The following is an 11,855-nucleotide window of genomic DNA, read 5'->3' on the forward strand; positions in this document are numbered from 1 at the left end:
GTCGTTTTGGATAATCTTCAGCAGAATCTTACTTGCATGTGATATCAATGATGTTGTTCAATAATTTCCATACTCTGTTGGGTTACCTTCCTTTGGAAAGGAAGCAAATATAGATCTCTTGCAGTCAGTTGGTCAAGTGATTGTCTTCCAGATTGTTTGACACAAGTTGGTGAGCACATTTGTTGTTGGCAACATCTGTTGGTTGAAATATGTCAGTTGGTATACCATCTAGTCCTCATGTCTTGTTTTTTGCCAATTGTTTTAGAGCAGCTTGACCTTCTTCCTTTATCTCCATAGGCTCTTGCTCATATGTTGTTTCATAAAACTCTTCTCTGTCTGCCAATTCCTTTAGGTACAATGACTCTGTATACATTTAAAATTGTCCTTAGTATTAGAGAAACTTTCTAAAAATAAACATTTTATTTTGAGACAATTATGTATTCACATGTAATTTGAAGAAATAATACAGAGAAATCTCTTTATCCCTAGGCCAGTTCATTTCAATAATAACATCTTCTAACACTTATAAATAATCTCTCATCCAAGTTTTTGATTATCTAGGCAGTCAGGCTCACAGCAGTTCTTTCCCCCTGAAATCCCTCATATGCCCCTTGTATATGTGTATCTAGTTTCATCTGGCCACCCTAGTCTCAACTTTGGACCCTCTCAATCTTTTTTTTTTTTTTAACACACTTCAAAAGCTTTTAGTGAATTGAATCTCCAAAGCACAGATATTTAAGACCATTTGTAAGGACCTTGGATTTTGGCAGGACTGTTTTTGGCTAATATATTTTTAAAAACCACCCCAAACCAAAAACTAAACACACACCAGAGTTGCCTTCCGTGCTGTGGGGTCTCTGAAGGGTAGACAGTCCTGAAAGGCACTGAGGGATGGCGTAGGTGAGTCCTGTCCCTCTTCAGGATCCCTGCCAAGGAACCAGCCCACAAATGAGGGAGCCTCAAAGCCTTGCTTCACGGCGGTGATTGGGGTTCACCTATCCCGATTAGCAGGGTCTGTCTCAATATAACGTTTAGCGGAAGTCAAAGCTGCTGGCTTTTCCTCTTCTGGAGAATCCTTTCCAACCCAGACAAAGACCTGATCCCAGGTGTCCAACAGCATGACATCATCAGTGGCCAAATCTTCCTGCATGAGCTCTCCAGGAAACTCTTCAATCTCAAAACGTCAGATCTTGTTGGAGCAGGCAAAGAGGCAAGGAGGGTGGGCGTCCATCTTCTTGTCCTTCAGCCTTGGAGATGTGCAGTAGGCAGATTTTTCCACCCAGGGCCTCCCAGAAGCTATCTGGCTCACTGCCTTCTGTCACCTGCAAGCGCTGGACCCCAAGCACCGTGAGCAGCTTCTGGGCCCCTGCCCCTGTTCCCATTCAAAGGTAGGCAGCTGAGGGTGTTTTCAGGACAAAGGCATCATTGGAGTTCAGTGCACCAACCTTAAGAAGCACCTCAATGGCACGGGTGGCTCCAGAGCTGCTGGCCCGGACCTGGAAGAGGTGGGTACTGGCAGGTGCAGTCTGCCCACCATCACGGTAAGTGCTGGCCTTGTAGATGATCAGGCTTATGAGATGTGCAGGCTCCTTTCCTTGGATAGCACGGCTCTGGATGTGGGTACCTCCCAGCTCCTTATCCATCTGAGTGGTCAGGATCGCAGATGCAGCAACTTCATTCTGGGTAGACTGAACCCCGCCAGTTGTAGTTGATCTGTCCTTGACGGCCTCCATAGCGATAATTATACGGAGCGGTGTAGCTGTTACCACTGTAGGATTGTCTTTACGTGGCCTGGAGCACAGGCACTTGTCGGATCCTTCAATTCTCCAGATCTGTTTCTGGCCTGTGCCATCATCATCCATGCCATGCTGGGCAGCCATAACGGTGGAGGTGTGCAGAGTTGCAGCATCGAAGGGCACCCGCTCCACATTGGCAGTGTGGCTGGAGAGGTAGGCCAGGCCTGGGCCATCTGTCTGGTATAGGTCCCTCCAGTTTTTTAAGAACTGTGAATAGTGGGGTCTCACCACTGTCGAGTAGGACTGTCACCTGGGTCTGCTTGCAGTAGCCCATCTTGGAGATGAAGTCAGAGGCCGTTTTGAGTTTTTGAGGGTAGCCGTTTTCTCCTCAATGTTGGCCTGCTTGCCTTTCCAGACAAAGATTTTCCCATCAGTGCCTTGGTCCAGGACGAAGCAGTCCTCTGAGTTCAGGGCGACCTGGGCAAAGGGGTTCTCATCAGCCACAAGGGAGACCAACATGGTGCCTGAACCATTGGAGGCCTTGTAGAGCTTGGTCAGCCTGCGGTTGGCTGCATCCTCCTTGGCTGTGTCTTCACTTCCTGGAGGTGGAGTTGGCTTGACACCCAATACCTGAACCATTGCCTCAGGCTCAGCGTCCTCCTCAAACATGAGCACTTGGGCCTGGCCACTTTGTTTGTTGTCCCTAATGCTCCTGGATATCTGGGTGGCTTTCAGTCTCTCATATCAGTTACTGGTGGAGCCACACCATTGGTAAATTTTACTGCCCAGGTTGAGGATGAAGCAGTCATCTCTGTTGAAGGTCTGCCAGGACACTGGCACCTCAGTGGCACGGACCATGTGCCTTCCTTTGACTTGGAACAGTCTCTGCACCATCACTTCATTGGGGACCATGTGCTTGAATCCTGATGCCATGCCTCCTTCCTTATACTTGAGGCCAGACTTGAAGTAGCCAAGGGAGGTGGTGGACTCGAACCCTTGGACCTCACTTTGCTGCATGGCCCGGCCATTCAGGTAGTCTTCCAGCTGCACAGTGAAGATGGCGGCTGCCTCACTCTCATCCTGGCTGCACTTTTTACCCAGCCAGTAGTGGAGGTCATACTACAGATTCCCGTTCCTCAGCTGCACTGTCTTCAGGATGACATAGGCATCACCAGTGAAGAAGTCTCCATCATAGTTGGGGGGCACAGGTACTAGGTTGAACTTTTCCACTCTCCAGATCTGCAGGCCTGCCTCCTTGCCTGCCTTGAGGAACTCTGCATGTTCCACCACCATGCTGCTGGGCTCACAGGGCTGTGTGGGTGGGAGAGCTACTCCAAGGGGAGAAACTTGGACGAGGCTGGAGTTGTGCTCAAAGGGGAGTTTTCAGCACCACCTGCTGCTCGACGCTGGCAAAGGCGGCTGCATGGTCCAGCTGTACTCAGCTGGTTCCAGACTGTGGGGCAGGGACACTGCAGCCAGGGTCCGGTGGGCAGGGCTGGAAGGGCCAGGAGCGAGCCCTGGACCCTCTCAGTCTTTTTTATGGTTGTGCTAGAATCTATTTCAGTAATTTTGTCATTTCCATTCATTTATTTAAATCAAGTTATACGATGGGTGTTGTTTTGTGTGTTTTTTTGTCATTGTCAAAATGATCATGGTATGGACATGTTGCTGTTGTGTGCTGTCAAGCAAAACAGACCCACAGAGGCAGTTAATCACATGGGAGGATACTGCCCATCCTCTCGCAGAGCACCTGGTGGATTTGAACTATGTGCCTTCGAGATTCAGTGCATCTTCTTACTACTAGGCTCCCAGAGATCTCTAGATAGGTTCATACCATACTTCATTTCATTGTTCACCCACTGATGACATAGAGACTGTTTCTGGCTTCTGAGTATTACAAAAGAAACTACAGTAAGCATTCTGCACACATTTTATTTTTACTTGAACATAAGTTTTTATTTCTCTGGGATAAATGCCTTAGAGTATAATTGTTTAGTCAGATGGTAGTTGTATGTAGGCATATTATATTTAGTCTTTTTCAGAAATTGATAAACCGTTTGCTAGGATGGTCAGAGCATTTCACATTCCCAGTGGGGGGAGGGAAGGTCCAGTTTTTCCTCATCCTTACCAGAATTTGAGGTTGTCATTATGATACTTTTTTTTAAAGATATTTTTCAAATACTCTGTGCTTAGGAATGAGCTATAGTGGTGTAGTCCATACTGGTTTTGCCTGCTAACTAAAAAGCTGTGTGTCTCTCACTGTTCGAGTCCTCCAGCAGCTTTGAGGGCAAAAGATGGGCGTTTCCTCCTTTTAAGATGGAAAAGCTCCCAAACCCTATGGATGATTGCTGTGGGTTACCATTGACTTCTACTGTGAAGCTGAAAGAATGAAAATTAATGTAGAGGCGTAATCCCATCTCTCAGATACAAACATGCATCATTTTGCTGTATTGTGTTGGTGCATTATTTTTTGTTTTTATCATTCTGATAAGGTGTGTAGTGATATCTCATTGTGGTTTTAATGAGAATTTCCCTGGTGATACCAACTATCTTTTCATATGCTTATTTGCCATCTGCCCATACTCCTTGATGAAATGTCTCTGGTTCATTGTCTAATTAGAATTTTTTTTTTTTTTTACTATTCAAGTTAACAACCACGTTGTGCTTCGAGTGGAAGTTTACTGAGTGAATTTGTTGTCTATTCAGTCATTCATACTGATTTTGTTTTATGGTATTAATTGCAATCCTCACATTGCAGCAACACTCTTTATACTTCCTCTGTAGACATCTTTCCCTATTCTTCCTCTGTCTTCTCCCTTTTTGTTTACATTGAGTTCTCCCTGGGCAGAAACAGCCCTTTGATCTGTGGTTTTGTTGACAGTGTTGAGTTTTGAGAGTAGCTTTAGATTCTAATTCTTTTGTCAGCCATGTGATATATAAATGCTTTTCATCCTCTTAACAAGGTCTTTCACACAGAAAATATGTTTTAATTTTGGTGATATCTATCTTTTAATTGTTGTTGTTGTGATGTGCCATCGAGTCGCTTGTGACTCATAGCGACCCTATGTACAAGAGCTCTATATGCTCTTCTATCCTGTGCCAACCGAGCCATCTCAAACGCACTTATTCCCACCTCTCTAGTCACAGAATCGATCCATCTCATCAGAGGTCTTCCTCTCCTTTGCCGCTTCTCCACTCTGACAAACATGATGTCCCTCTCCAAGGACCAGTCCCTCCTTGCAACATGCCCAAAATATGTCAGATGAAGCTTCAGAATCCTTGACTCCAGGGAACATTCTGGCTTCACCCTCTCCAGGACAAGCCTGTTTGTTCTCCTAGCAGTCCATGGTGTATATTCAATAATCTTCTCCAGCACCACAGCTCAAAGGCATCGCTTCTCTTTCTATCAACCCTAGTCACTGTCCAACTCTCTGATGCATAGCACGTAATTGCGAAGACTGTAGCCCGGATCAGGCGCACCTTAGTCTCCAGTCTGACTTTGTTGCTTTTCAGTACTCTTGAGAGTACAGTTGTCTTTCATCGGTTCTTTTCTGTGGAATACTTGTCTGTCAGATACTATTATATATATTTAAAGATTGAGACAGACAGACTAGGAAGAAGGATTGGCCATCCACTTCTGAAAAGACAGGCCTTCGAAAACCCTATGTACAATAGAGCACACTTAGACTTATCGCTTGGACTAGCAGACATGGCAATTGAGACTGAGATCTTAGAAACGGAAATACAGAGAAGAAGGAACAGCTGTAAGCAGGTACTAGTGATTGGAACATGGAACGTGAGAAGCATAAATGTAGGAAAATTGGACATTGTTAAGAAAGAAATGGAACGCATAAATATTGACATACTAGGTATAGGCGAAATGAGATGGCTTGGCATGGGACATTTTGAATCAGACGATTATATAATTAACTATGCTGGGGATGAAAAGGTGAGAAAGAATGGGGTTGGTTTCATAATTAAAAAAGTCATTTCTAGATCCATCCTGAAATACAATGTGGGGAGCGATAGGATAATATCCATACACATACAAGGAAGTCCAGTGAATACCACTATCATTCAAATATATGCACCAACAACTAGAGCTAAAGAGGAGGAAATAGAAGATTTCTACCAACTTTTGCAGTCAGAAGTTGATCAAACATGCAGTCAAGATGCATTGATAATAATGGGCGACTGGAATGCAAAAGTTGGAAACAGAGAAGAAGGTTCAGTAGCTGGAAAATAGGGGCTCGGTGAGAGAAATGAGGCTGGAGATACAATGATAGAGTTCTGCACATTCAATGATTTATTCATTGCAAATACCTTTTATAAGAAACATAAACGCAGGTTATACACATGGATCTCACCTGATGGCATGCATAGGAATCCAATAGATTACATTTGTGGAAAGACTCGGTGGAGAAGCTCAATATCAGCAGTGAAAACCAGGCCAGGTGCTGATTGTGGGACAGGCCACCAGCTACTCATATGCAAGTTCAAGCTGAAGTTGAGGAAAATTAAATCAAGTGCACGGGAACCAAAATTTGATCTTAAGTCTATTCCACTCGAATTTCAAAACCATTTCAGGAACAGGTTTGAGGCCTTGAGCACCAATGAGCTTAGACCAAATGAGCTCTGGGAAGATCTTTTAATTAATTAATTAATTTTAAAATATCTTTTAGTTTTGGTCATAGCTATCAGTGTTTCCTTCTTTGAACTATGTTTTTAGTATAAAGTCTAAGAACTATTTCCCTCGCTCTTGCCTACACACATTGTCACCAAGTCAGGCTTTAATTGTAATAACTGTGTCAGACGGAGTGAACCTATCCCATCACGTTCTCAAGGCTGTAAATCTTAAAAGGAGGCAAACTGACCATTTTGGATCAGCTTACGAGCTTAACGCAGGTTTGGGCAACCTGAATAGCACAGGAAGTTGAGCACTCAGCTCTGGCTGGAAGGTTGATAGTTTGAATCCACCCTCAGATGACCATGAATTTGAATCTAGCTGGCATGTGTCAGAATTGTTTCCTTAACTAACTAACTTAAATTGCAAAGGTTTTCTCCTCATTATTTTCCCTACCCAGCCATCCATTTTGAGTTCATTTTGATATGACATGTGAGTCTTGGATGTTCTTTTGCTGTTCCATTAACATGTGTGGAAAAGTCTGTCTTTGTTCCAGTGATTACTTTTGCATCGCTATCAAAAATAAGCGTTATTTGTGAGTCAGTTTTGGGGTTTTCTGTTATGTCCCATTAATTTATATGTCTGCCCCTTTACCAGCATCATACAATCTTCATTACTTTAGCCATATAGTAGTGAAGTAAATATATAATATGTTGTTGTTGTTATGTGCCGTCGAGTATAGTATATATAATATAGCATATAATATATTTTGAAGCAGGAGTGGCATCCACTTCCTAAGCAACATGCCTCCAGAAACTCTATGAACTATGGTAAATGTCGATACTTATAGAAAGACTGCAGGCCTTTTGTTTTATAAGATCGTTAAGAGTTGTGCTCAACTTGAAGGCAATCAGCAACAACAACAATATATATCTTATATAATATAGTAATTATAGTAATGTTATTGTTGATTGCCGTCGAGTTGAGGTCAACACATATTGACTGTATGAACAAAAAGATCTAATGCCTTTCCATAGCTATCATTGTTTCTCCAAGTTCATAGAGTTTTCAGAGGCATGTGGTTTAGGAAGTGAATGCCACTCCTGCTTCCAAACCTATTTTATAACTGAGAGCTCCACCAAACTCTGTCCACAATGGGAAACCATTCTGGTATTTGATATCCCCATGACACAAGGTTCAACATCATAGCAAACCCAGGTTACCTCATACAGCGTATTGACAATGATGTTCAAAGTGGAAGAATGTTCCTCTGGATATAGCAGCACTAATCTCATTTAGCAGTGGTTAAGTGTTGTCAAGTTGAATATGACTCAGAGTAAGCTTTGCACAAAAGACCTGAACTCTGTTCTATGATTAACATAATTTCTGTACATTTATAAGAGAGTTTGTAAAGTGTCCAGAGACACCTAGTTTAGGTGGATGCCACTCCTGCTTCCCAGCATGAGTCAGTCTGGAAGCTCATCCAATCACTGTACATAATGAATAACCATTATGATATTTGACGTTACTATGGGATAGTGTCCAGCATTATAGCAACTTCAAGTTGTTCAGTACAGCAAATAGACAAATAATTGCTGTGTCTTTTAAAGAATATTCTTCTAAAATTAATACATTTTAAGTCTACACCCTCAAGCAGGGCTCCACCCTTACCCTTAGTCTAAGGCTTAAGGGCCACCCACCTTTGAGGGGGGGAAAAAGAACAGTAAAACACAACCAAACTTCTCTTGCCTGACCGTCATCAGGATGAAACCACCATCGAGACAACTGCCAGCCACCAGCCAACTTCCAGAGTAGCTGGAGACTCCAAGTCTCCAAGACCCGAGGCCAGCCCCAATTACAGGAATAGTATAGTATAATATAGTAATTACTATAGCCATATAGTAACTCTAAGTTGGATAGACTGTTCTCAGTTTACTATGTTCAGAATTTATCTTAGTTGTCCCTGTGATTTTCTAAATAAATTTTAGAATACTCTTATCTCTCTCTAAAAACACTTTTTCTGGGATCTGATACAATTATGTCAGTTTGAGTACTAAGGTACATCTGATTCAGGCTGTCGCCTTTTCAATCACTTGCTAAACATGTGAAAGTGATGGTTGTTGAGTTCTTCCAGATTCATATCAATCCTGCATCTGAGAGTTGGACAATAAGTACGGATGAAAAAATAATTATAGATGTCTTTGAACTGTGGTGTCAGAGAATAGTACTGAATGTTTGCATGGACTGCCAAAAGAACAAGCGCATATATCTTGGAGAAAGTGCAGCCAGAGTTCTGCCTGGAGGCAAAGATGTTAAAGCTTCATCTCACATACTTTGGGCATGTTGTTAGGAGAGGTTGTTGCTTGGGAAGGTAGAAGGTTGGTGAAAAAGAAGAAGAGCCCCTTCCAGGTGGATTGACACCGTGACTGCAGAAGTGGGTTCAGGTTATGTCAGAGATTTTGAGAATGGCACAATGCAGTACAGGGTTCAGTTCTGCTGTTTGTAGGATTGCTGTGAATCATACTCAACCTGATGGTACCTAACAACAACATACCAAAGTAGAGAGAACTGCTATTTTAAGTATGTTGAAACTTCTGATTCATGTGTCTTACTGTTTGCTTAGTTCTTCAAGGGTTTTTGTTTGTTGTTCTTTATATCAGCATTTTGTAGTTTTCAGTATATTAAATATGTGTTTTGTTAACATTCTACCTTATATTTTATTTAGTTTTATAAATTTTTTAATTATTATTAATTTTAATGAAAGTTTACAGAGACTGAGGATTTCCATTCATTCATTGTTACACTTTCTTCCTGCCCACCCCTCCTTCCCCCCAATTTGCTCTTCTCTTTGAAAAGCAGAAGAAAAATTCTTTCATTGTTAAACAGTTCCTCCCCCCAAGTCCACACCACTATGCAGCCTTCATTCTGGACTCCTGCCATGACAATAGTACCTAATCTCATATCCCTTTTAAACAGTTTTCTCCCTCATATGTTTCAGTGCAGTATACATTATTTATCTCATCTTTCTCAGTTTCCCCCCAACCCCAATGTCAGTCCTGTTCTACAACAGTGGCCCCCTGCAGTATTTGTCCTTTTGTGACTGAAGTATTTCACTCAGCATATTGTCCTCCATTTTGAATAATACTGCATGAGTTCCTTATTTTTCAATGCAGCATAGTATTCCATTGTGTGAATATACCACAGCTTCTCTATCCATTCGTTTGTTGATGGGCACTTAGGTTGTTTCCCACTCCTTGCTATTGTGAAAAAAGCCGCAATAAACATGGGTGTGATGTTTTATTTCTTGTAGCAACTATAAATTGTACCAGAGTCTCAAGTCTGGGGTCTGTTTTCCCACTAGAAATCCAGTGATTGTTACCTTTTTTGGTCTTCTCTGTGCTTATTATTACAAGTTCAAGAGGATTTTTTGTGTTCTTAATATTTTGGGATTTTCTGCATAATTCATCATTTCATCTGCAAAGAGGCACAATTTCTAATACATTATCATATGCATTCTCATGTCACATTTAAATAGCACCAAGTAATTTTTTTTCTTTCTTGTTGTGTACTGTTGAATTGGATCCTATTGACACAGGAGATTGCCCCTCCTTCTCTAGCGGAATATCTGGTGGATTTGAACCGTGTACCTTTGTGATTGCAGCACAGCTTCTTGCCACTAGGCCACCAGAGCTCTCTGCACTAAGTAATTTTTTTTATTTTATTATTTTTGTGTGAGTGTACCATCAAATCAGATCTGACTGATCTGTCAGAGCTCCCTACTAAGTAATTTTTTAAAAACCTATATGGTGGTCAGATAGAGTGGAGGAAGTTAAAAGTTTACTATTCAAAGGGACTGTGGAAGGGAAGTGTTGATGGCATTCTTTATGTGACCCGTTGATGCAGCTTTTATTTGACTAATCTCATGGGATAAACATTCCTACAGTGGCTTTACATTTTCTCTAGAGCAATCTCTTTAATATTTTACTATCCTAGATCACAGCACAATAACACTTAGAAAGGTCTTTTTGTAAAATTTCTTGTATTTTCCATTCATAGTCTTAATTTTCCTGGAGAATGGTTCTTAAAAAGTAATGTACTATTTATATCAAGAAGGCACTGTGTGAGATGGCATCTGGTCCTTGCAAATAGAATTTTGATGGAATGCAGAGCACATCTGTCAACATTTTGGAAGATTAAGAATAGGGCTCTTGAATGACACTTATCCTAAAAAGTTATACTGTTATGTTGCTTCTAAGAATAACTCCCAGAAGTTTTTGACACTTGATGTGTTTGGTTTTTGTTGTTTGTGGGTTTTTGATTTTTTACCCCTAGACTTACTCTATATGAGAAAGTGAATAGTAGTTACGTCCTAAAACCTAAAAGCACAAACGTGTCATGTTCTTCATTAGTATTTTATGCCTCCTGAAATTTTAAATCTGCTTCCTACAGAGATTTTAAGAAGAGCTGATTTTCTCTATTCAAGTGTTTGTATTAATGTTACTTAAACAAATGAACTTCTTGTTTGCATAAACTTAAAGTAATATAGTTGATAATGAAAAAAATAATGTTAAATACTGTGCTGTGCACAAATATTTGTACTGCTCATAAACCAGTCATCCTCAGAGTTGACCGTAGTGGAGACAACCAGAGGAGAATTACCTATTTGCTCATTGATTGACCTGAATTGTTGAAAAGAAGAACTGACTTGAAATCAGAATAGATTTATCATAGACCTAACTCAAGGTATTGATAAATATTTTTTTATATGTTCATAAGCTATTAGTAATTTATTGTAAAATAGTCAATATGAAACTTTTTAGAAAGTGCAGTCTTCTAACTGTGGTGGCTATAAAACTAGGCCCATTGCTGTTGAATCAGCTCCTGCTCACAGCAGCCAGAGTAACGACGTCTGTTTGAGGACTAAGGTGTGTTTAATTCAGGCCATGATCTTTCCAATTACTAGCTGTGCGTCTGAGAGCTGGACAGTTAATAAGGATGACTGAAAAAGAATTGATGCCTTTGGACTGTGGTTTTGGAGTAGAGCATTAAATATCCCAAGGACAGCCAAGAGAACAAACAGATATGGAGAAGGTGTAGCCAGAGTGTCCTTTGGAGGCAGGAATGATGCGGCTTCACTTCACATACCTTGGCATGTTGCTAGGAGGGGCTATTTATTCCTTGGAAAGGGACGTGATGCTCAGAAGGCTGGAGGATCAGTAAAGGAAAGGAAGAACCTGAGCCAAGTAGATTGACACAGTGACTGCTGCAATGGGCTCTTGTGTGTCAGGAAGTGTGAGGATGGCACAGGCTAGAACAGTGTTCAGATATTTTGTTCATAGGGTCACTATGAGTCATGATCAACTCAGTGGCACTTATCAACAACAACACAGAAACCCCATAGAGTTCTGTGCATAGAATCCTGTGGAGTCCTGCTCATAGAACCCCCATAGGGTCCTGCTCATAGAACCCCCATAGAGTCTTGCTCATAGACGCCC

General features: G+C 41.5%; 1 protein-coding gene and 1 pseudogene across 1 annotated transcript in view; one reads left to right on the plus strand and one right to left on the minus strand.

Moving 5' to 3' along the window:
* Positions 1-11,855, plus strand: part of SUCLG2 (succinate-CoA ligase, GDP-forming, beta subunit) — a 300,527-nt gene that overhangs the window by 112,597 nt on the left and 176,075 nt on the right. The window lies entirely within an intron of this gene.
* Positions 818-3,035, minus strand: LOC102856921 (annotated as a pseudogene).

Source organism: Elephantulus edwardii, unplaced genomic scaffold (genome assembly GCF_000299155.1).
Source record: "Elephantulus edwardii isolate Elephantulus edwardi_28Jun2011 unplaced genomic scaffold, EleEdw1.0 scaffold00177, whole genome shotgun sequence".
NCBI lineage: Eukaryota > Metazoa > Chordata > Mammalia > Macroscelidea > Macroscelididae > Elephantulus > Elephantulus edwardii.